The 24,791-nt window shown below is 43.4% G+C and overlaps 1 protein-coding gene across 1 annotated transcript in view; it reads left to right on the top strand.

The window, feature by feature from the left end:
• LOC146822611 (nuclear receptor subfamily 4 group A member 3-like) overlaps positions 1-24,791 on the top strand; it is an 828,495-nt gene that overhangs the window by 473,594 nt on the left and 330,110 nt on the right. The window lies entirely within an intron of this gene.

Raw genomic sequence — 24,791 nt, 5'->3', positions numbered from 1 at the left:
CCAGCAGGTCCTAGGTGTTTCTATAAATATATATATTTTTAAAATAATAAAAAACAAAGGCCGGCCCCGGGGGATGGGGTCCCCGGGGCCATAAGTGGCCTGAGGAGGGGGGGCAATGCAGCCCCCCTCCTAAAGAATAAAAAAAAAACAAAGGCCATGACCCGGGGGTTGGGGTCCCCGGGGCCGATTAAGGCCTTGGGAGGGGGGCCACACGGCCCCCTTCAAAATGTATTTTTTTCAACAACAAAAGATTAGGGTGCAGGCCCTGGGGGATGGGGTCCCCAGGGCCAATAAATAAGAGAAAGAAGGGGGGCCACACAGCCCTCATTCTTAAAAAAATCAAATAAATAAAAGACCGGCATCGCGCCGGAGGCCACGCCCCTCCTTGCAACACTCTGCAAACTCCCCCCTGGCCAGTTGTAAGTTGGGGAATTAATTGCCCTTCAATACTGAGGGTCCCTGAGGACCAACTAGCCCAACAGGTATCTCCAGTATGCGCCAGGGGGCTGCGTTTCAGACAGTTGTTCTGAGGCCACGCCCCTTTTTACACCTCTGTGCAACGCAGCTCTGTGGCGCTTACTGGAGGTACCTAGTGGGCTAGTTGGACCCTAGGGACCCTCAGGATTCAAGGGGACTTAATCTCCCAACTAAAAACGGCCACAGGGCGTGTTTACACAGTGGTGAAGGGAGGGGACGGGGCCTGAGGTGACGTGTGCAAACACGCCCTGTGGCGCGTTTTAAGAGGTAGTTTTAATCCCCTGCCCTATTATATACTAGGGTCTTACAGAGGAGGTCATGCTAATCACAGGGGGACCCCAACGCATAGTGTTCCCTAGTGTATGTAGGTGTTTTCACTGTATTCTGAGTGTCTTTTAACATAGCACTGGCTCTAGGACTTGTTAGTCAGACTCAGTTACCACCAGTATCCGTCTGAAAAAGTTGAGGGTACAGGATGATTTTGCAACAAGGCTTCTTTCTGCTCTTCTGTTTGTTCTTTCTGCACGTTATCCTTCTTCCTGCACTTTTCTTCGTCTTTGAGGACTTCTGTTGCTTCTTTCTGCATTTCTTTTTTATCTTTCTGTGCGTTTTTTCTTCTTTCTTCACATGTCCTATCTCTGTAGGCATAGTTAGAAATTAGCATTTCTGAAATTCACTGAAAAAACTATAGATTTCAGGCACGTTATAGTTAGGAATTAGCATTTAAAAAACCTTAAAAATTCACTGAAAAAACATAGGTTTCAGGGGCGTTATAGTTAGCTGGACTTTTCACTCGTACAAAACCATTGAAATTCCCCCGTTATAGTTAGTTCGGCTAACTATAACTCGCGTGCCCGCAATGCACTGGTGATGACGTCACATATTACATCACTCATGACATGGTCAGTGACACCCCTCATGACATCACTGATGACATCTCAAATGACATCACTGATGACATCACTGATGATGACATCATCCTTGCGATAGAGTGGCAGACCTCCTCTCCCCCTAATATAACCTTTGATACACACATTCAAAAATAGAAACTAAAATGTTCAAAACAATGGACATAGCAATACCAGTTACACCAACCTATTCAGTAATTCTAAGATCCACATACACATCCACTCATTCACCAACAGTCCTATACAGTCACTCATACATGTACTCACTCATCATATGTACTCATACACCTATACATCCTCTTACACAACGCCACTCATCCATAGAGTTACTCACACAAATATTCACTCATGCTATTAAAGAATCAAACATCCATTTACTTGCATATACAGTTATACACACACCACCACACTTACTTCTACAGAAACTTACACATACTTAGTCTTTTAACCAATCACTTATAGAAACACATACTTATTCATACAAGAACTCTTCCAATCTCTTACTCTCACATATACTCACTTATATACCCCAATAGTCACATATACTAGTTTAAAACATATGTAGTTACTCATAAAGACACTATTGAGACAGTCATTCACTCACTAACACACCCATGCACACACTCATCCACCCATACAGTCCTGCACACATGCTGTCTTCAACACATACAAACAGTGAGTCACTCATTCATGCACCTATGCACTAAGTAATACCCTCCACGAACCATACAGACACTCAGACACTCATACTGATACTCAAAAAACCAACTAATAACCTATATAAACATTCATGTAGCTACTCACCAACCCATGCAGCCACTTATACACAAAGTGAGAGACTGATACAGATATTTACATATTTAAACATTACTCACTAAGCCATGTATTCACTAAGATACACTTAATCAGTCAGTTATACAATTAATTTTTCAAAAACAAATCATCCATTTAGACACTTCTATACCCATTTATTCTTCCATCGACCTTGAGATATACATATATAAAACATATGTAATTTTCAGAAAAACACACATTCACTGGGTGATGTCATCAGTGATGTCATTTGAGATGTCATCAGCGATGTCATGAGTGATGTCACTGACCATGTCATGAGTGATGTAATATGTGACGTCATCAGCAGTGCATTGCGGCCGCGCGAGTTATAGTTAGCTGAACTAACTATAACGGGGGAATTTCAATGGTTTTGTACGAGTGAAAAGTCCAGCTAACTATAACGCCCCTGAAACCTATGGTTTTTTCCAGTGAATATATATATATTTTTAAACAACCAATATGACCGATTTATGACCAAATTAGGCAAAAACAACGAAATTATTATCAATGCATCCGATAAAGGTGGCAACATTGTTCTATGGCCTAAAAAGGAATATATCACAGAAGCAAGAAGACAGTTGAACAATCATGAGTGCTATGTGAAATAAAATCTCAAAGAATTTAATCAGGCCAAAGAATTATTAAGGAAACAACTGCTACAATACAAAAGGGAGGGTCTAATTTCATCATCTGAATACAAATGTTTAGACATTGACTTCCCTGTGATGCCCACGATGTATTTGATTCCAAAAGTACACAAACTAATCCGGCCAGTACCAGGAAGACCTATCATTTCGGCCATCAACAGTGTCAGTGAACACATTTCCCAGTATGTAGATTTTTTTCTACAAGAATTTGTGAAAAAGCTTCCCAGTTACATCAAAGACACTGGTGACTTTTTAAACAAAATTAAAGACATTACATGGGAGACGGGTTTTTTATTGATTGCTTTAGATATCGAATCACTGTATACAAGCATCAATCACACAAATGGTCTTAATGCTGTCAACCATTTTCTTGACTCTAGGGGTGGTGAATTCTTCCTACACAACAAAATGCTGATTAATTTGATAGCCTGGTGTCTGAACAATAACTTTTTTCTGTTTGGGAATGAAATTTTTAAACAACTGAGAGGCGTGGCTATGGGATCCTGTTTCTCCCCCAGCTATGCTTGTTTACATGTTGGCTGGTGGGAGGAACAGGTCCTAAAGAAACAATATCTGGAAATTTTTAGTCATCGTGTGGTACATTGGCTACGTTACATTGATGACGTTTTTTTGATTTGGAGAAGGGATGAGGAGAGTGCAATCAATTTTATTACCTCTATCAATCATAATTGTATGAATTTGCATTTCACCTCCCAAATCAGTGCAACCACAATTGAATTTCTCGACGTCAGAGTGCTGGTCGAAAACAACAAACTTGAAACAACTTTATTCAGGAAGCCCACAGCAGGCAACAGCACTCTACATGCTAGTAGCAGCCATCCCAAGCATTTGATAGATAGTATTCCGTTCGGTGAAATGCTGCGGATCAAACGTATTTGCAGCACGGCGGAACAACTCGATAAGTGCACAAATGATATAATACAAAGATTAAGGCTAAGAGGGTACAGTGACAAAACCTTGACACGTGCCCTTGTCAAGTCCCAAGATAGACCAAGAGATACTCTTCTGCACAAGACAGTTCAAATGGCCGGTGAAACTGGAGTTGATAGCTGCCCTAGGTTAATTACAACATATAGTAGACAGGAGAGAAAAATCAAATCAATCATAAAGAAAAATTGGCCTATTGTACTTACGGATGGGGTACTGGGACCACGCCTTCCTAATTTTCCTACTATCACTTACAGAAAAGCGAAGTCAATGAAGAGCCAGTTAGTCAAAAGTTGTCCAGAGACAGGAATCACTGGCACTTGGTTAAAACCAAGGAAAGGTTTTTTCAAATGTTCCTCGTGCAGGGCGTGCAAGTTTGATGTTAATACTACTCATTACACCACTCCATTCTCGGATGAGAAATGTGCCATCCAAGGGAATTATAACTGCCGCACTGAGTTTGCTGTGTACGTCCTGACGTGCACCTGTGGTTTGCGTTACGTGGGAAGTACCAAGCTACAGGTACACGTCAGGATCCTGCAGCACATCCGGGCTATAGTGAATAATGATTCATCTTATCCTGTAGCCAGACACTTTAAACGAGAACATGACAATGACTTGAGCTGCCTCTCGTTCTTTGTAATTAATGCGATTCCCCCCCTAAGGAGGGGTGGCAACAAAGAAAAGAAGCTAAGACAATTAGAATCTCGCATTATTCTAGAACTAGATAGTAAAGCACCACATGGGTTGAACACAACAGAGGATATGCACAATTTCCTCTAGGAACATGTTGTCGTGACCCTGGTGATATCGAGACTACTAAACTCAGATTTTTTTATCTTACATCATGCACTGATTTATTTTAGTCACCTCCCTATTTATTTCCTATATACTCCTTCCCTCTCGGGCAACTTATTTCTAGGAGTAGACAATGTTTTTGTCTGTACATAATACTCATTATGGAACCTCAGCTGCTTTAGGAGATTTTGCACATTTTGGCTTTTTAGATTTTGTTATGGGTTTTACTTACACTAGAATATCCTTTTTAATGGAGATGACATTTGAGGACAGGATAGCGTTAGTAATTTTTTGCACATATTTAATGGCACTTTTTTATCTCTTTCAGATGACGTATTATGACATGATATGAAAACAATTGGGCCATAATTACATCATAGCAAGCATTTAGGCTGATACTTAATAGCTCACATATATGACTCTCGCTGGTTCATGTCTGGATTTTGTGGCACTATATTGATACTGTTTTATTAGCGATATTTTATATCCTATTTATTGACAGTTTTTAACAATGTGTTACGTCTTTTATCCATTCCAGTGTTGATGTGTAAATATAATCATATGTATTTGCATTCAGGTCATGTTCAATTTTTTAATTTAAAATTTGGACCAACTGATATATGTTTTAAGTGATGCTTTTATATGTATTTATACAGCAATATTGTGCACACAAATTTAGTAACAATAGATGTATTTAAATTCATGGCGATTGTTTAAGTGACTTCACGTAATCTGTCTTTGCGGAAATCTGTTTTCTGTGTCTATGATCACGTGACACAGTAAGCAAACTCACTTAGCATATTTAAATTGTAATGGCGGACTGTTACCAGTGTGTGATCAAGGGCTCGGCTGTGCCCGAAACGCGTCACTGAGAGAAGGAGCAGAATAAAAATCTACCTGCCAGTAATCGGGGTCCGTTTCCCTCTGTTCGCCGCTGCTGCTGCTGCGTGCACATCACCGCGGAGGTTCGAGGAGTTTGAGTAACTTTATATATATATATATATATATACACACTATACTAAGATTGGCAATAAAAACAAACCACTATACGTTAACATTTCAAGCTCTTCCCCTTACGTTCTAGGCTTACAGCAAAAAACATATCTCCTTAGGCCAAAAACTATTCTCTGGGATGTGTCAGTTTTTAAAATTGTTAATGCTTTTAGATATGACCTAATTCCCATGTTATAACAGATTATACAAATAAATGTAGGGAAAGTTATGCCAACTTAGTTGTAGGAAACCTGAAAGAGGAAGGGGGGGGTGGTGACTGCTGGACGAAATGACTCAGCAAAATTTTCTATCTTGGAATGTCAATGGCCTGCGTACTGGGAGCAGGAGAAAAAAGATCTTTCAGTATTTGAAGGACTCCCCGGCGCAGGTCATTGTCATCCAGGAGACACACCTCCTCAAGGGTGAAACAACAGAGTTCTTGAAAAAGGAAAAATGGGTAGACAGTTTTATTTGCACAGATCAATCAGCAAATATTAGGGGGGTGCTTTTTATTTTTAAAAAACAAGCTAAGGTTCAAATCATTGAGTATAGGGAAGATAGGAGTGGTAGGTGGCTCATTGTAAGGGTAACGTTGGATGGTTTTCTCCTCACACTGGCCGGGTATTACGGCCCCAATCAGGATGATTCCTCCCATCTAAATACTATTCGAGACAATCTATTGGCCTTCCAGGACCCAGTTATTTGGATGGGTGACTTCAACATCGTCTTAGACCCAAAGCTAGATAAGTCTCCCAAATCCAGAGCCTGTGTTTTATCAAGATCTAGACAAGACCTCCTAATAGCAATGTCACAATTGGGGCTCGCAGATGTTTGGAGGGAAAAGGCTGGGGACACACTGGAGGTCTCTTTTCGGAATTTTAAATACAATCACGTGTCTAGGATAGACTATGCTTTCTTTAGTTTTAGTTTGAAAGAGCTATTGGTAGACATTTCCTACCTTCCCTCACATCTTTCCGACCATTCGGCCATCTCTTTTGTATTGAAGCTTGAGCACAAACAGTGCTATACTTCCTGGTCATTTGACCGCACTATTCTGAGGAAGTCAACTTTTTACGATCAGAGACACTTCATTTTATGGAGGCAAATATAGGCTCAACAGATCTGCATATTATGTGGGATGCCTTAAAAGCTTTTTGGAGGGGGAGTATCACGCATAGAGCCTCCTATAGAAGGAAGAAATATAGGGAAGGTATTGACAATCTGGAGAGGGAAATGAAGAGCATTGAAAATATCCTGGACCCCCAAATTAGATCAGGGGCACTATACGAAAGACATAGAGAGTTAAAGTTGGACCTAGAAAATGTATTACAAACTAGGGTCTCTAGAAGGTGGGAGGCGAGTAAAATCTCTCATTTTGAGTTTGGTGAGGCTGCTGGAAAAATACTAGGTTGGAAAACCAAATCCGACCAAGCTCGAAACTATATCAGAGAGATTAAGGTGGAGGGGGAAGCTGTTACCCGTATTACTAAGGATGAAATAGGCGGGGCTTTCCGGGACTTCTTTCAGAAAATCTATAAGGAAGATATCCGGGAAGACAAGGCAGAGAGGGAGGCCTGGTTAGATCAAATTTCCCTGCCAAAGTTATCCCCAGAGCATAGTAAGATGTTGGAGAATGAGATCTCCGTTGAAGAAATCAGGAAGGCTTTGGGGCAGGTAAAGCGGGGAAATGCAGCAGGCCCTGATGGGTTACCAGGGGAATTCTATAAGGCCCTCATAGACGAGATCACCCCGGTTTTGGCCTCTGTTTTTAATAACATCCTCTTGAAGGGCCGGGACCTTCCAAAATCCTGGAATGATGCCACGGTGGTCTTAATACCTAAACCAGGGAAAGACTTGAAGGATTGTGGGTCATATCGCCCGATCTCGCTTCTCAACAACGACTATAAAATCTTTGCGGCTTTTATGACAACTAGGTTGGGGAAGGCGATAAGCTCTTTAGTTCATGAAGACCAAAAGGGCTTTATAAAGGGCAGACACTTAGCTGACCTCACACACGATCTGGTAGGGGCAATTGATATCGCCACCACTTTTTCTCTGCCTCTGGCTGCCTTTACGTTGGATGCGACTAAGGCCTTTGATAGAGTAAACTGGTCCTATCTGGCTGCAGTTTTGAAGAAATTCAATTTGCCCGAAAATTTCTGCCGCATGATTTCACTTATATACAAGGCCCCGACGGCAAGACTCAATGTAAACAATTCTCTAACAGAGTCTTTTGGAATTTCGAGAGGTACAAGGCAGGGCTGCCCACTTTCCCCTCTCCTTTTTAACCTCTATATTGAACCTTTTGCACAGATTCTTAGAGAGGAGGCTAGTATTCCATCATTTAGCTTTGGAGGGTGGGAAAGGCGGGTTGCCCTATATGCCGATGACATACTCATTATGACATCAAACCTCGACTTGGCTCTCCCCTCTGTGATTAGAAAAGCTGAGGAGTTTGGTAAAATCTCTGGGTACCACATAAATTCAGAGAAAACAGAAATTATGGCATGGAATTCTCCCAACACACAGGTGGAGGTAGTGCCCTCCATGCGGTATCTTGGAATTAGAATTACCCAAGATATAAGCAAAATCACCACCTTTAATCTTGACAGAGTATATAAGCAATGTCAGAAACAACTAAAGGCATGGAATCACCTCCCTTTATCCATCTTTGGGAGGACAAACCTTATAAAAATGTCTATCCTACCCAAATATACCTTTTTGTTTAACTCTATCCCTATGGCTTTTGACATTAAACAAATATCTAAATGTCAACAAGGTATTAACTCTTTTATTTGGATGAATCGAGCTTCGAGATTGGCCTGGAAAAAGCTGAGGAGAAGGAGAGAGAAAGGAGGCCTTACGTCACCAGACATCCAATACTATGCCTGGGCGTTCCAACTATCCTACTCTAGAATGCTCCTAAAAACATCAGAGGACAACTCTAGAGGGAGGATGTTCCGAGCTATGTTGGAGGGGTCTGATCTTCCATCTGACTGCTTTCTTTTTAAGTTTGGAGACCAGAAATTCTTTAAAAAAATAAAATTAAAAACTCTTCAATCTTTGGCTAGGAGTTGGTCCACAATCAGAAATAGAACAGGGTTGTGTTATTTTTCCAACTTAGCACATATATGGGATTCACCAGGTACTCCCTTATGTCTTAAAGACAGACTGGCAGGTCCAATAAAGGAAGCCGGTTTTTTTAACTGGGGAGAGCTGATAGCTGGTGGTTCAATGCTACCTTGGGAGGCTTTGCGGGAGAAAGTCGGGCCAGGTCTATCTTACTTCAAGTATGTACAGCTGACTAGCTGGGCTCAGGCCTTGAAAAGAAAGGGAGTCTCCTTGGGAAAATACAGCAACTTAGAAAACCTATTGGTGACAAGGCCAGGGGGGGAAAGGAGGTCGCATGTTGGTATTGGGCGATCTTGGAGGAGATAGATGACGACACAACCCTCCCTGAGGTGTTATGGGGCAGTAACATCGGCGAACAGTGCCAGCAGCTGTGGTCAAACTCATTTAGTTTACTATATAAAATCATGAAGCCAGCCTGGTTGAGGCGAAACCATCTTTTCAATTTACATCGTGCTTATCTGTCCCCCCAAAAGTTAGCCAAATTTCAACATGGAAAAAAATGCAACAAATGTGACCTAGTTGAGGCCTCGGATGTTCATATGTTTAAAGAGTGCCCAGCCATTAGTCGTTTTTGGGAAGAGGTGATAGAAGCACTATCTTCTATGCTAAATATCACTCTTAGTAATACTCTCCCTTTGATTTTCTTTGGGCTTGACGAAAATATCCTAGGGCCTGCCAGATCCTTCCTGTTTTTTTCAATCCTGTTGGCTAGGAGACAGATTTGCAGATTTTGGGTGGACACAGCTCCTCCAACATATATGGGATGGTTATCGTCCCTATATGAAGTTTCTAAAGTAGACCTGGCTAGACCCTGTAGCATGAAAAAAAAGAAAATTGCCTTTTGGGACTATTTGATACAGTGGAAGTAGGTCTCCCGGGTTTTTTTTTTATTTTTTTTTATTTTTCCCCCGGGTCCTATGATTATGCCAGCTTCCCTGCTCCATGGACCTATAACAAGGGTCTTCATTCGTCTTTCTGGTCCAAACAGGTTGAAATATGCCTAGATGGAGTTTCTGAAGGTCGTCCTTTTTTGTGTGTTGTTTGCTCCTTCTCCCGCCAATTTGTTTCTTTTGTTTTTTGTGCAATTGTCCATAGCACACTAAAGGGTTTGGTGGGCAGGACAAGATAGCACAAAATGGTGGTTGGCGGATTTCCTTCTTCACACATAAGGATTTGGCAAATGAGGACAAAAAAAAAAAAAAAAAAAAAACAGATTGGTTTGATCCATTTAGGCATATAGAGGACAAAAAAATAATATGTGCGAGTCATTTTCAACAGCAATTTGAAAACACAAGGTGCCGGAAACTTCCCTGCCATCTATATTGTTACACGACCACTTGGATGTGTTACATTTCATCTGTAAAATATCAAATCGGAACATCATGTATAGTGACTTAGCCACTGGTGGTTGTATTTCATATATGCATATCTCGAAAAATGGTTTTATAGATATACACTGTGACGCCAACCTTCCTATTGTTGGGGAGTGGTGTATGCTGTTTTCTATATACATCCAATGGGTATTTTTCAAAGCTATTTTTGACGAGTATGTCAGTGAATGGGAGGCATCCCAAAAGCTATTTAGGCCTAGTTTGTAAAGCCACCTTCACACATATCAGATCCATGGGAGTGCAATATTATAATCAAGTTTTAGCAACTCAATTAACCCTTCTTTATAGCTTTTGAGTTCCTGCGTTGTCCACAAACGGACCCAGAACAACAAGGGTCTTATTGCGGCTTGGTGTTCAATTCGCCTAATGTTTATGTCTTGAAAAATGGGGATCATAGGTGTATGTACTGGTAGTTGTAGTAACATTATTGTAAATTTGTTTCCTCCCTAGCAAGCATGTTCTGACTGCTAGCCCCCCAAAGTTCTGCGCCATATAGGGTTGTGGATTGAGCCCTGTACTTGTAGACTTCCAGGGCAGGTGACACTGCCTTTAACATACTATTCTGTTGTTTTTTCACAATTGCCATGGAAGTCTGAAGCAAAGCAATCTTAGATTTTTGAATGTGTGGTTTCCATGACAATTTCAAATCCAGGATGATACCCAAATATTTGGAATTGGCTACATATTCCAAATTTTGTTTGCTTGACAAAGATGTTTTTCTTAAAGGATTTATGTGGATTTATTGTCATGTATTTCGTTTAATTTGAGTTTATTTCAAGGCCTTTTAACATACAGAAGTCATTAAAACAGTCTAAGAGGTTTTGTAGACCTTTAGGTATTTGTAATATCAAAATCGTATCATCAGCAAAGATTAATGCTGGTACTGACACCCCTCCTAGCTTTGGAGAGTCATGGTTACAACCCTGAAGGCGATGCTCAACATCATTTACATATACGGAAAAGAGGGTTGGTGCTAATACACATCCCTGCCTTACTCCTCTTTTTATTGGGATTGCTGCCATGAGTTCTCCCCTGGGCCATCATCTAACTTTTGCGTAGTTAACTTTGTTAAGCCATACGATCTGTATCAGAAGATCAACCGGGACTCCCTGGGATTTTAAGATCAATAAAAGCTATGTACAGGTGTCCTCCCTTTAAATTAGTGTACTTCCAGACTATGCATAATAATCTAAAAACCTGGTCTATTGTGCTGGTTTTTACTCTAAACCCCAGCTTGATATTGTGAAAGAATATTATTTTCTTCCAACCAATTGTTGAACTTGGATAGAATCTGTTTTGCATACACCTTTTGTAGAGCACCCATTAGGCTTATTGGCCTATAATTAGCAAGATCTTGACGATTGCCTTTCTTAAAAATATTAATTATTTCAGCCCCCTTCCATGAATCTGGTATTAGTGCCCCTGCGGCCAGAGCATTACTAAGTAAATTTACATACGGTGCCCAGACTGTTTTGTCGTGCCTTAAAAGGTTGCCTGGTATCTTATCAGGGTCTGGGGCTTTCCCTGGCTTGACTGCTTCTATTGCTGCCACTGTAGCATCTATTTCAAAATAAGAGGTAGTATTTAAATCATGACAGGCAATTTCCAGGGGGTACGTTCCCTTAATAGGATAATCGTTAGCTACTGGGACTGCAACATCGAGTATATAGCTAAAAAGTGACTGCTCCAAGTGCCTGGGTCCAAATAATGGTCCAGACCGGAGTTACTAGTTTTATCTCCTTGAGCTAGTGCATTCCAAAAACCAGCATGAGCCTTCCTTTAGGCGGCTGCAATCAATTCATTCCATGTGCGATCAACCCAATCTTTTTTTGATTGTACTATTCATTTCTTGTACTTTGCCCTACTGTCTCTTATTTTCACTATATTATTAGATATAATAGCCTCCAACAATTGGTGCTTTGCTTCCCGGCAATCCTTAGTAAACCAAGGATTGTGATGGAGATATTTAATGGTATTCGATGGCTCATGCTTTCAAGGAATTTTGCTCAGGAGCAATTTCAATTTCTCTACCATAATGCAATGAATCTGCATAATAGGGATCTTACATAGAGCAGTACTTATATAGGGGGATAAGACATCTGAGAAGGTATTATAAATCTTTGTCATGATTTCGGAGTTGCCTACAATAGATGGCCATTTTAATGCTCTACGATTATTACTGACCAGCAGTTGTAATGGATTCCTGTTGATGGAGTTATTCCCCAATTCCTAAGTTTCAAGAAGGGTTCCTTCCGATTGTAAACATAATGGGTAATGGTCACTGTCTTTTCTTGGCTCAATTTTTGGGTCTATTAATCTGCTCCATATGTTAACACTGGCCAATATATAATGAATTTTGCTCTTAGTAGTGCCTCTTTTAAAAGTATATACACGCGAGCTGTCCAATAACAGCCTACCATTGCAGGCCCTCAATCCTTGTCCAGAGATAAGTCGAACCAATTGGATTACTGCAGTTGTACAAGGAACAGGGAGGGGTACCAGCCTCCAATGGTGGGATTCCTCTTGCCATATTCTCCTCTTCTAGAATGGTCTCCAAGCCCACTACTGGCTAAAACTTGCGATTGAGATCTCCACCTATAAGTATTGATATACTAGGGTCAATAGAACTCAAGAAATTGTCCAGTAGCTCTATCTCTGGAGATTCCACACTAGTTACTCTAGGTCTATTGTAAACATTAAGCAAATAAATATCTGCTTTATGTTGTGTTTTTATTGTTATCCCAATAATATCTCAATATGGTAATTATAATTGGTTGATTTCTATCTTTAGTGAGATTTTGGCCCATATAACTAGGCCTCCTGATGGCCAGCTTCTAGTTGAAGGAACTGTGTTAACGCTAAATGTCCTGTAGCCCAGCTAATTTGGTGGATCCAGAGCCCAGGTTTCTTGTAATAGGCTAAGATCATATTGATTCATGTACTCTTGCCAACCAGGATCTATTAATTTTTGTTTCAGCCCTGCTATGTTCCAACATATTAGGCGTTTCATATATTGCTGAGGTTCCTCATCACTGTGTGGTTAAATAGTTTGTGCAGTAGGTAAAGGACAACAAATCTCAACTGGTATAATTATACTGGACAATTATAGATGCATGAACACAACATTTGCAGGGAGGAGAAAGGGAGACTCAGGCAAGAATTGTTTTGAATAGTGCACTTAGCATCGACAACCTCCAGGTTGTTTTGGGTCTGGGTAAGTTTGGATGATTTTTCGGAATCTGCAAACAATGGTGGTCTTTCTCTTCATTCAGTGATGGGTCTATTTAACTTGAATCTCACCAAGGAACTCGAGTTTAGGGGTGCTCTTAAGTCCAGAGCAATCAAATTATCAAATACACTCTGTGTTTTAAAGACAAGAAGTACAGTGTCAAAGATTCACTTTTACTTGATAAACGTTCCGCTTTTATTATATCAGAACAAATTAGTGAAAGGCATCTGCGTTTACATCTTATCCAATATATATATTAATATATTTTTATTTTGAGTTGTAGCCATTCAAACATAGTACAATACTTTCTGAAAAAGTGCCACATTTGCAAACAATTATGTATAAAAGGTAACCTCTTTAGGAAATAATACAATTTCATCAAGAAATAATTGCACATACCCAAAATCTTGTGTCAATACACTCAGTAGTGTACTAGAACGTATGGAGGTCATTCTCATTAGGAAAACATAACATAATAACTTTTAACTTACCCATCCCACCACCCGAGTCACATCAGAAAAACCTCAATCACGATACCTGCAATACAAGCCAGATTATGTATTTGTGCAGACATTTCTACACTGTACTCAGGGTAAGAGAGGCCTGTGGTCTTGCTGCCTTGTCCGGTCTATCACATTCAATATTTTGTTCTCCTGTCACTTGTGAGGTGAGGCCCTCCCCCGTGGGGACCTCCAGGATCATGACATACCAGGCCCTCGCATCGTCTTCTAGTTTATCATCCTTTGGAACATGTCTCATCCGAATTAACTCTGCCGTCACCCATTCCCGCAAGTCCCCGGCCCAATTCTCCACCGTGGGGGGCATCGGACTCATCCAACTAATTGCAATCCTTCTCTTGGCTAGAACCAACCCCAACTTGAGGAATCTACATGTACTCTTTTTCCCTTTTGGCCTAGGGAGAAGTCCCAGCAACACCTCTTTAATAGACTGGGGTAGCATCCACCCCGTCACTCGACGCAAACTCTCCAGTATCGATCTCCAGAAGAGACACAGCTCTGGACAATCCCATATCATGTGCAAGAACTGGGCGTTGCCATAACCACTCTTGGGACATCTAGCGGGGTGATCCGGCTATATTTTGTGAAGTACACTTGGTGTCAGATATGTTTGATGTACTATATTGAATTGTGTAAGTTTGAATCTGGTATTAGAACTTATGCGTTTAACCGCTTCATGTACCTTTTGCCATTCTGAGTCCGCCAGGGGCTCTCCCAGCACCGCATCCCAGCCTCAGTGCCCTATAAATGTAAGATACCAGCCTACGGCCTCCTGCCAATGTCACAAGAACCTGAAGCGTGGCGGCAATGGGTGGCTCCTCCAGGTACATCGGCCACACCTCCCGTGCGACCGCTCAGATCTTGGCATATTGCTGGTATTGCCCCCTACCTAACTCAAACATAGATTCCGTCTCGTCCCTGGTAATGAACTTTGGTCCCAAATATAAATCTCCCATTGCATGACAGCCTCCCTCCGTCCATCTGAGAATGGACATGGTTTGACTTATTTGTTTAAACAGTACTACCACCCACAACGGGGCCTCCGGGGCATAGGGCACTTGTTTCACAGCAGTTTTAATTGCGGATTCCCAGATTGCGGCCACATGTCTGATAATATATGGGAACTCCTCTGGCACTCTGGATCCCATCATAAGGAGGTCTGGAAGTGGGGTTCCCCCATGAGTACCCTCCAGCAACCGTCTCTCACAGTTGTCGTTCTCATCTAGCCACTGAGCGGCGTGTTGATGCTGTGTTGCCATGTCATAAAAGCCCAATCTAGGGACCTCTAGTCCTCCCTGCTCCCACGTCCTCTGTAGTGTATCCAGTTTCACCCTTTTCCTTTTGGACCCCCATAATAGATCAACCAATAGACGATCCAGGCTTCGGAAGTACGCCCATGGAGTATGGTAGAGGGAGTTCTGCATAGTGTATAAGCAGCGCAGGAGAATCACCATTTTTATTAAGGATACTCATCCCATCAGGGACAGGGGCAGATCTCTCCAGAATTTGATCAATTTACGGACGCCTTCCACACAATTCCCCATATTGCGTTCTACGTAGGCCTCCTGTGTGTATCCCAGCCTGACCCCAAAATAGCGTACCGAGTCTCTAACCCAGGTCATCCCCACCATGGGAAACTTGCCCTCCTCCTTGTCCTCCAGGCTCCCCACTGGGAAACGTTTAGACTTCCCCAGGTTAAGGCAAAGCCCTGATATTTCACCAGTTCTAAGCTATCTGATACCTGATTGCAAAGGTGGATCCGAGCCGTTTATTGTATAGAAATTTTAACCATCTCAAGTAGCTATCTCCCAGCCCCATCTGACCAAGCACCATCCACATATAATCCCATTCAACAGAATCAAAGGCCTGTCGGATATCCAGGAGACTCAGAGCCCAGTCCTCCTCCCGTAGGTGCGGCGCGTGCCAGACATGTGCAAGTCTGCGCAGATTATACGTAGTGTCCCGGCCAGGGACAAACCCAGCCTGGTCTGGATGGACCGATCGGGTCATGCACGGTAATAGTCGAGCCGCTACAGCACCACTCAGAATTTTCTCATCAATATTCAGAAGAGAGATGGGCCTGTAGGAGCCTGGGAAGAGGGGATCCCTATCTGGCTTCAGGATCAACGACACTACTGCTTCTATCATGGTAGCAGGAAGGACCCCCCTATCAAGAGCCTCATTATACACCTCCAGCAGGTGATCTACTAGCTGTGGGGCAAACGTTTTATAAAATTCAGTGGGGAGACCGTCACTCCCAGGGCACTTTTCTGGTTTTAGTTTTTTGATCAGTGCTAATATTTCTTCCCTAGTGAGTGGAGTTCCTAGGGTTTCAGCGTTCTCTTCCTCAAGGATAGGAAGTGTTATGTTCCCTAAAAAGTCCTGCAATGTCTGCGGCCTAGTCTGCGCTACAGTCAAAAAATCTTGTATAATCACATCTTGGGTACATACTTCGTTTCCCATACTATTGCTGAGCTGCAACACTGTCTCTGTGCGGATGAGTCGTGCTATGAGCGCTCTTGATCTGTCCCCCTCCATATACAGTCTCTGCCTGTAGGTGGTATAATTGTGCTTCTCCAAGCATGACCAAGCTTCGAGGAGGTCACCTCGGAGTCGCGTCCACTCTGTCATGTCAGCTGTAGTCTTGTAGAGTGTATACTGTAGGGTCTGTAATCGTTTTTCTAAAGTGTCAATATCAGCACTAAGTTGCTGCCGGACTTCATAAGTAGTCCTCATGCAAAGCCCCCTAATAACGACCTTCATTGCCTCCCACTCCATGGATCTAGCAGTTGTGGATCCCCAGTTTTCCCCAAAGTAATGACCAAGTGCCTCCGTCACGGTTTGTACATATGGGGGGTCCGTAAGGACATCGGCTCGAAGCCGCCATAGTGGAATAGGTGGAAGTCCCGGTCTGCTGGACAGCGTCAACAATAATGGTGCATGGTTGGATAGATATCATGGTAAATAGGAAATGGCCTGCGTGGCAGCGGACAGGCCAGCGGAAAGACAACAATGGTCAATATGAGAGAAGGTATTAGCTGCTGGGGTATAACAAGAGAAGTCCCTTTTTGTGGGATTGCGCGGTCTCCATTCGTCACGAAGTTGCATGCCTTGAAGGATAACAGTGAGAGATCTCAGCATGCGGGGTTTAGTGTAGTCTCTAGGTGGTTCCCTAGCCAAGTTCCCATTGAATATACAATTAAAATCCCCAAAGAGAAGGACCCCAGCCCCTAAGTACTGTGTTGCGGCCTTCAATACTGTTGAGAAGAGATCAGGGCAGTCCAAGTTGGGGGCGTAGACATTGATAATGCATATTTCCCTCCCTTCCCATCTTCCAAACAGGATAACATACCATCCATCAGGATGTAGGTCATGCTGGAGGTGTTGAAATGAGACCCCTGGCACCACCCATATAAGTGCTTCTCAAGCAAAACCAGAGTATGATGTGGCATATATCTGCTCCCTCCATCTCTTTCGTAGGCTCAGTAATGTGTTCCCCATATATGTGTTTCTTGTAGTCCCGCTATTGCTATCCTATATCTCTTCAGGAAGGCATGTATGCTTCAACGATTTTCTAGGTCTGCCATCCCATGGACATTCCAGTTACGGAAATTCAACGTTTGTACTATCATGACGATATGACATTAAGCACCCGACGTGTTTATTCCTGAGGCAGTGCACCCATCTTATCTATTCTTCAGCCTGTGTATCCAAGTTATTGGTTCCCCCATAACAAAACCATCCTATAAGAACTGAACAAACCTGTACCCCCTCCCTCCCCTGGGCAGTAGTATAAATTGGTATTCGCATTTCCTGTTCCCCACACCAAACAATACACACCGCCCCAAACCGCCCCCTACCCCCCCTAAGACACTTCAAGATCAGTATATCCTGCTTAAGGCATTGACCCAAGCCAGCGTTGTCTAAGATGTCAATAATTGTGTCTAATAAACGCTGTGCAAGAGAACTGGTGACGCCGGGGCACGAGATTACTCTCAAGCCTCCCCGACGGGCCTGGTCTCTAGTGGGGATGTCACTGCTCCAGCAGCTGCCCTCACTCCCAACAGAACAAATAGGCTACCGGACCCCCAACCTATATCTGATGTAATTTAAGAATAGGCCATAAAGGCGAAACTTATTGGAACATGCAGGGGTGCCGCGTACTCAATCAGAAAATGTAGGTCTCCAGGACCTGCAATGTAACAGCTTAGACCAGATATGTACAATTGCCATCCTATCTATAATACAAAGCAAAACGTATCTGTACATTTCAGCGCATAATGTTCAGTGCATGGAGTTCATTTGTGGCCACTGCCGGGCCCGCCGGCCCCTTGCTTAATGTCCGGTATCATGTCCGCCGCATCTGTAACCACCTCTGAGTCAGAGACCTGTAGTGTGCCGTCCTGCCTGACCGTGATACGACACAGACTCACACGTTCTTTTTTGTGGTTTCTGACGTGCAAGCTGCCTTAGACCCCTCGAGGAGGACTGTGAGGACTGTGTCCCAATGGAACTCGTAGAAGGGACCAGGGGTCTCCCATAAGGGGCCCTGGTATCCAACCAATCACTCGCTTCCCCTGCCGAGAATAAGAACACCGCTGCCCCCTCACTCTCCACCCCGAGTTTAACCGGGAACATGAGGCTATATTTTAAGTTCAAGTCTCTAAGTCGCCAATTCAATATGATGAAGGTTTTCCTCTGTTCCTGGACCCTTTGGGTGTAGTCTGGGTATACTGTTAATGAATGTCCCTCAAAGAAATACCGTTTGCCGCTGCGGGAAAGCTGAAGCAAAAGATCCCTATCCAGTAAGTTAAATAGTTTTGCAATTATAGCACGCAGAGGCGCTCCAGGCCTAGGGGGGTGTCAGGATTCCCTTCGCACGCATTATTCATCACAGGCGATATCCTCTTTGGAGAAGGTGGAATCCAGGTTGGAGATTGGTGTTGCGTGTCTTTCTGCGGGAACTAAAGCACTCCGCAAGAACTGCCCGCTTCCGATCGCCCTCACTTCCTTGTTGAGGTTGCGGTCTAGTGATCCTGATGACGGGACCTTCCGAAGTGCGTATCGCGCATGCGCGAGTTTCGCGCTGCGCACTTCAACTAAAAAACTAATCCAGTCAGGAGCGTTTTCTCTCGCTCTGAGAATTTCTGAGGAGAATCTTGTTTTCCCAGTTGGGGCGCCTTGCTGTTTTTTCGAGGGAAGTTCAGAGAGCTAATGTCTGTTCTTTTTCCCTGTTCACACTATAACTCGAGTTTTGAACTTCTTTAGCAGGAGTAAGTGCTACAGCGTTTTCAAGGTAGGAGAGTTGGCTGTAGACCTTCATGGAGCATTGGAGAAGAAGAATTATTACGAGTTTTTCAGGGTTCTTGAGGAAGCAGCCTCTGTGAAGAGAAGCGCTTAGAAATTCAAGTAAGCGTATCTAAACTGAGTTAATATTTTTGTGACAGAAAAAACTGTGGTAATTTTCTCCTTACGAACTGTGGCAACTAGGAGAATTACCCTGAAAATGTCATTTTGACTAAAAGGAGATTGTACAGTGAGTCATCTATCCTGTCCTCGGGATTGTTGAACTTATAATTTACAAGAGACTTTTTGCAAACTACAAACTTAAATATTAAAAGGAAATTTCATAAATCAGAAAAAGTACCTACATGAGAAGGATACTTGAGAAAGACTCTGAAAGACTATTTCCATAAGAACATCACATGTCTTTCCTTTGATTCTTCCATCTAATCAGATAAAACGATTAAATAGACAAAACATTCATGAGAGGGGCAATTCCATAATAAGATGCAGGTAATGACCAGATAAAAAAAGAAAAAGAATTAGAAATTGTAGTTGATAGGTAAACAGGTTATATGAAATGTCAACTTCTATTTCAGGGTCACCTCTTCAGCTCCCGTGAAGAATAGGAGAGCGGTCAACTCGAGAGGATCCAGTGTCTGGAAGCAGTCTCTCTTGTTTTGTCTTCCACTTCCCCTTTCCCCCGAGCTGAAGTTAGGGGGCAGTAGCTTGTTCACTGTCACTGGCTTCGGTTAGAGGGATTTGAGGTTTTAGTCATCTGCTTCTGAGGGGATCGCCTTCTGGGTATAGAGTTTCTGACAGATTGAAGTGCCGAAACCTCTTTATTGAGGATTACAGATCCCCTCACGGGCAGAATGACGGAAGGTTTTGATTTAACGTCCTTGACAACAATTTTGAGCAATATGCAGGAACAATTAAACACTGCATTAATTGAGAACAAATCCCTGAGAGAGGAAGTTAGAAGGTCTAGTCAAGAGTCCATCCAAACTAGACAAACATTAGATGAGTTGGTAGCTTCAGGCTCAGTTTTCAAAGGTCCTCAACCATTGCCTAGTACGTCATCTGCAGCAGATATTTCCACTCAAGTTATTCATGCTATTTCACCCATTATTCCCTTAGCGTCTCCAGAAAGGTTTGGCGGAGATCCTCAAAGAGCGCAAATATTTTTGACACAGTGTTCCTTACATTTTTTGTGTCGTCCTGTGATTTTTGCTGAGGATCAATCTAAAGTGCCATTTATTCTGTCGTATCTGAATGGTGATGCAGCAGCTTGGTCAATGTCTTTGGTCACCAAAAATGATCCTGTTTTGTACAATTTTGAGAACTTTAAGAGTGAGTTTTTAAGAATCTTTGATAGACGATCTGCGTCCCAAGCAACGGACGAGTTACTTGAACTTAAACAAGGGACAAGAGATTTAGTTGGATACTTAGCTCAATTTAACAAATTAATTGTGGAAACAAATTGGCCAGAGGAAAAAAGAGCTGCCATTTTTTATCGAGGATTAAAGGATGAGCTTAAAGATGCGCTGGCTCAAATTCCTCGTAGACCCACAGAAGTTTCGAAGTTAATTGATCTGGTGCTACAAATAGACCACAGATTAAGTGAACGTCGTCATGAGAGGAGAAAAGATTTTCGCCCTCCGCCTCCTCGTTTTGATCGGGTAAGATCTGAAGGTCATAAAACCACAGAGAGTGTATCTACAGAAGAACCAATGCAAATCGGTTCAGTCGAGGCCCACTAACAAAAGAGGAGAAAGAGCGTAGAAGAAACGCCCAGTTATGTTTGTACTGTGGGTCACCCGGACATTTTGTGAGAGAATGTCCTAAGAAGCCAAAATCCTTTCAACAAGGAAAAGGTCAGCTTCACCCGTAGACGGAGTTGCTCGGGTGGAAGCAATTGTCAAGACAACTCCAGAGACTCAACAAATAGTTAACACCTTGCAATCGGCGGCACCTCATTTAGTGGTCTCTTTCACAGTAAAGTTTCGTGATACGGAAATAAGGAAGGTCTCCGTGATGATTGATTCTGGGGCCACTGGGAACTTCTGTGATATCAAATATGCGCAGCAGATTGGAATAAAGTCCGTTAAAAAGCAATATTTGGAGGCAGTGCGAGCTGTGGATGGGACTAATTTGTCTTCTGGGCCAATCACGCATGAGACCGAGTGGTTGCAGTTAACAGGGTTGAATGGTCACACGGAACAAATTACATTCAATTTAATTGATGCCCCCCAATTCCAGTTGATTTTGGGGCTCCCCTGGCTAACTGAACATAATCCACGTATAGATTGGAGTAAGAGAACGGTCATAATGGATTCCCCTTTTTGTGTTGAGAATTGTTTTAAGGAAAGAACAGAATCAATTCAAGGGTCTCCAGTTCAAAATTTGGTGCTCCATCATCCTGTACAAATTTTTGCTGTTAAGACCAAGGAAATTCCATTCGAATACCAGGATTTATCTTCAGTATTTGACAAAAAGGAAGCAGAAAGACTCCCACCTCATCGTCCATATGACTGTAAAATAGAAATCGAGCCGGGAGCGGTTCTTCCTTGTAGTAGAATTTATGCTCTCACAGAGAAAGAGAATCAATTCTTAAAGACTTATCTGGATCAGTATTTAGAGAATGGATTCATCCGTCCGTCTCAGTCTCCAGTCTCGTCCCCTCTATTTTTCATTCCTAAGAAGGATGGTGATCTGCGTGCTTGCATTGACTATCGAGCACTAAATCAAGCTACAGTCAAGAATTGTTATCCACTGCCTTTAATTTCTGTGTTGCTGGATCAAGTCAAAGATGCCAAAGTGTATACCAAGTTGGATTTGCGTGGAGCATATCATCTGATCCGAGTGGCTCCTGGAGATGAGTGGAAGACAGCATTTCGAACTCGTTTTGGTTTATTTGAGTATCAAGTAATGCCATATGGGTTGTGCAATGCTCCAGCTGCCTCCAGCATTTTGTGAACGATGTCTTAAGAGAATTTTTGGATAGAGTGGCGGTCGTCTACATAGATGACATTTTGATTTTTTCCAAAGACTTAAAAGAACATGTGCAGCATGTGAGAGCCATTCTCATGAAATTGCTTGAGAATCATCTTTACGTCAAGTTGGAAAAATGCGCATTTCATGTGGGAAGAGTTGAGTTTTTGGGATTTGTCCTTTCTCCTGAAGGAGTCAGTATGGATACTACAAAGGTAAAAGCTGTGCAAGATTGGCCGTCCCCCACAAATGTGAAAGAGATTCAAAGTTTTTTGGGGTTTTCAAATTTTTATAGGAGATTCATTCCAAATTTCTCTCACAAAGTGGCACCCATTACTTCTCTTTTAAAGAAGGGAGTGAAGTTCTTTTGGAGTCCTGAAGCTGAAGAAGCCTTTCGATTTTTGAAGGATTCCTTTACTCGGGCTCCAGTCCTTTTGCACCCAAGATCTGAAGGTCCATTCTATGTTGAAGCTGATGCCTCCGATGTGGCAATTGGAGGAATTTTATCGCAACGTCATCCAAATACTGGCCAGTTACATCCGGTGGCCTATTACTCCAGAAAATTGACGCCGCCAGAATGCAATTATCCAATTGCAGATAAAGAATTGCTAGCTGTAAAAAGTGCATTTTTGGAATGGCGACATTATTTGTTGGGGGCCAAACACAAAGTCACTGTGTTTACAGATCATCGAAATTTGCAGTTTTTTTTTTTTTTTCTCCTTTGAAAAGATTTTATTGTGCATAAAATGGGTTACAAACACGGGCCTACAACCACCAGGGCCGGCCGCTAGTAGTCAAAGTGTTCCAGCATATCAGTAAACAATGGCTAGCCCACAGGGGCTCCGCACTATCACAGTAAATCAGACTGCACATAAAGGAAATCAGAATACACACTTTTAGTATAAATAACAACAAAAAAAAAAAATACAAAAAAAAAATACAACAAACAAGGCGAGACGACTTATGAAGGGCGGCGAACACCAGCCGGGGGAGTCAACACCCAACCACCCGAGGGCGGTCAAGAAAAGAAGACGTGAGAGGGAGGGGGGGCAACGAGAGAACCAAATCTGTACTCCGAAGTACGAGATGCACAAGGAACCCTCAAGGATCAGGGGGACGAGGCAACCCCGGACGTATCTACCAAAGGGGGAGCACAGATAGACCCACGATACGCGTTCCACTGCCCCCAAATTTTACCCCAAGCCCCCGGTTTACCACGGGCCACATACACCGTTTTTTCCCTGAACATGCACCAGTCCATGTTTTCCTTCCAGACGGACACGGTGGGAGGCCGCTGGGAACCCCAAAGCTGCGCAATATCTCTCTTTGCAATCATGTTCCCCAAGGCCGCCCAGTGAGCCTGAGCCGCATTGCAGTCATTGGGCTCCCATACATTCAGCACACAACGACGCACCTCCGGCAGCAGAGCGACCCCGGTGACTCGTCTCATAATATCATGCACCCGGCGCCAGTATTCCGCCACCTCGCGGCATTCCCATAGGATATGGAGAAAAGTAGCACTGAGCCCGCAGCCACGCTTACAGAGTCCGTCGTCTGAGAACCCCATCGAGACCAGGCGGGGGCCCGTCACATATACACGATGGAGAATCTTAAGCTGGACCAGGCGGAGACGGGCCGGGATAGCCACCTCCTTAGGGGATGACAGTGCAGTCTGCCAGTCCTCATCGTCCAGCTCCACCCCATCTCCCGTCCATGCCTCCCGAAGACGCACCAAGAGGTCAGCCCGATTGTTTATCAGTTTTTTGTAAATCAGGGAAATAGTACTGTCGGGGACGTGACCGTCGAGTATGCGGTCCTCGAGAGGCGAAGAAGAAGGGACCGTGGTCCCCTCCCCAAAGACCGAAAGCAGGGCGTGCCGAACCTGTGCATAACGGAAGAACTCTCTGTCACTAAGCTCGTACTCGCGCTGAAGCGCCGCGAAAGATTTAACTGCACCTTTAACCCACAGGTCCCCCACTCTGCTGATGCCGATTGTATCCCAGCGCTCGAAGCCTTTCGTTGTCCAGAGGTTTCCCAAGCGGTCTGAGTCGAATAGAGGAGTGGCGCACGTTAAACGCTCACTCCAGCCCATCGCCACGTTAGCCGCCTTCCATACACGGACCGCAATCCTGGTAGGGCCCGTAAGAGCCCTACCAGCAGACCGCGAGTAAAGCGCTCTGTTATAGTTACCGCCGGGGAGCAGGAATTTATCCATCTCATATGCCGGGTTCGAACCAGGAGCGTACGTAGCATGGTTAATGGCAGACAGCTGGGAGGCCCAATAGTACCGTCTAATATCAGGAAGCGCGATGCCCCCGTCATACCAGGAAAGAGTCAGCTTGGCCAACGCGATACGCGATCGCCCGTCCCAAACCAGTCTCCTCTGCAAACTCTCCACCTCCCTAAAGTAGGCCGCAGGAATGACATCGAAGAAGTTCTGGAGTGCATAAAGGAATCTGGGAAGGGACATCATTTTAAACAGCGCCGCGCGACCAAGCGGAGACAAGGGCAGCTTACACCACCGAGCCGTATCTGCCCTCAAACGCCGAAGTGGAGACAGGAGATTTTGCTCATAGCGGACCGCCGGATCCAACGAAACGTACACCCCCAGGTATTTAAAGCCGGACTGAGATATTTGG

This window comes from Triturus cristatus, chromosome 5_2 (genome assembly GCF_964204655.1).
Source record: "Triturus cristatus chromosome 5_2, aTriCri1.1, whole genome shotgun sequence".
Classification (NCBI taxonomy): Eukaryota; Metazoa; Chordata; class Amphibia; order Caudata; family Salamandridae; genus Triturus; species Triturus cristatus.
This window is presented reverse-complemented; position numbering and strand designations above follow the sequence as displayed.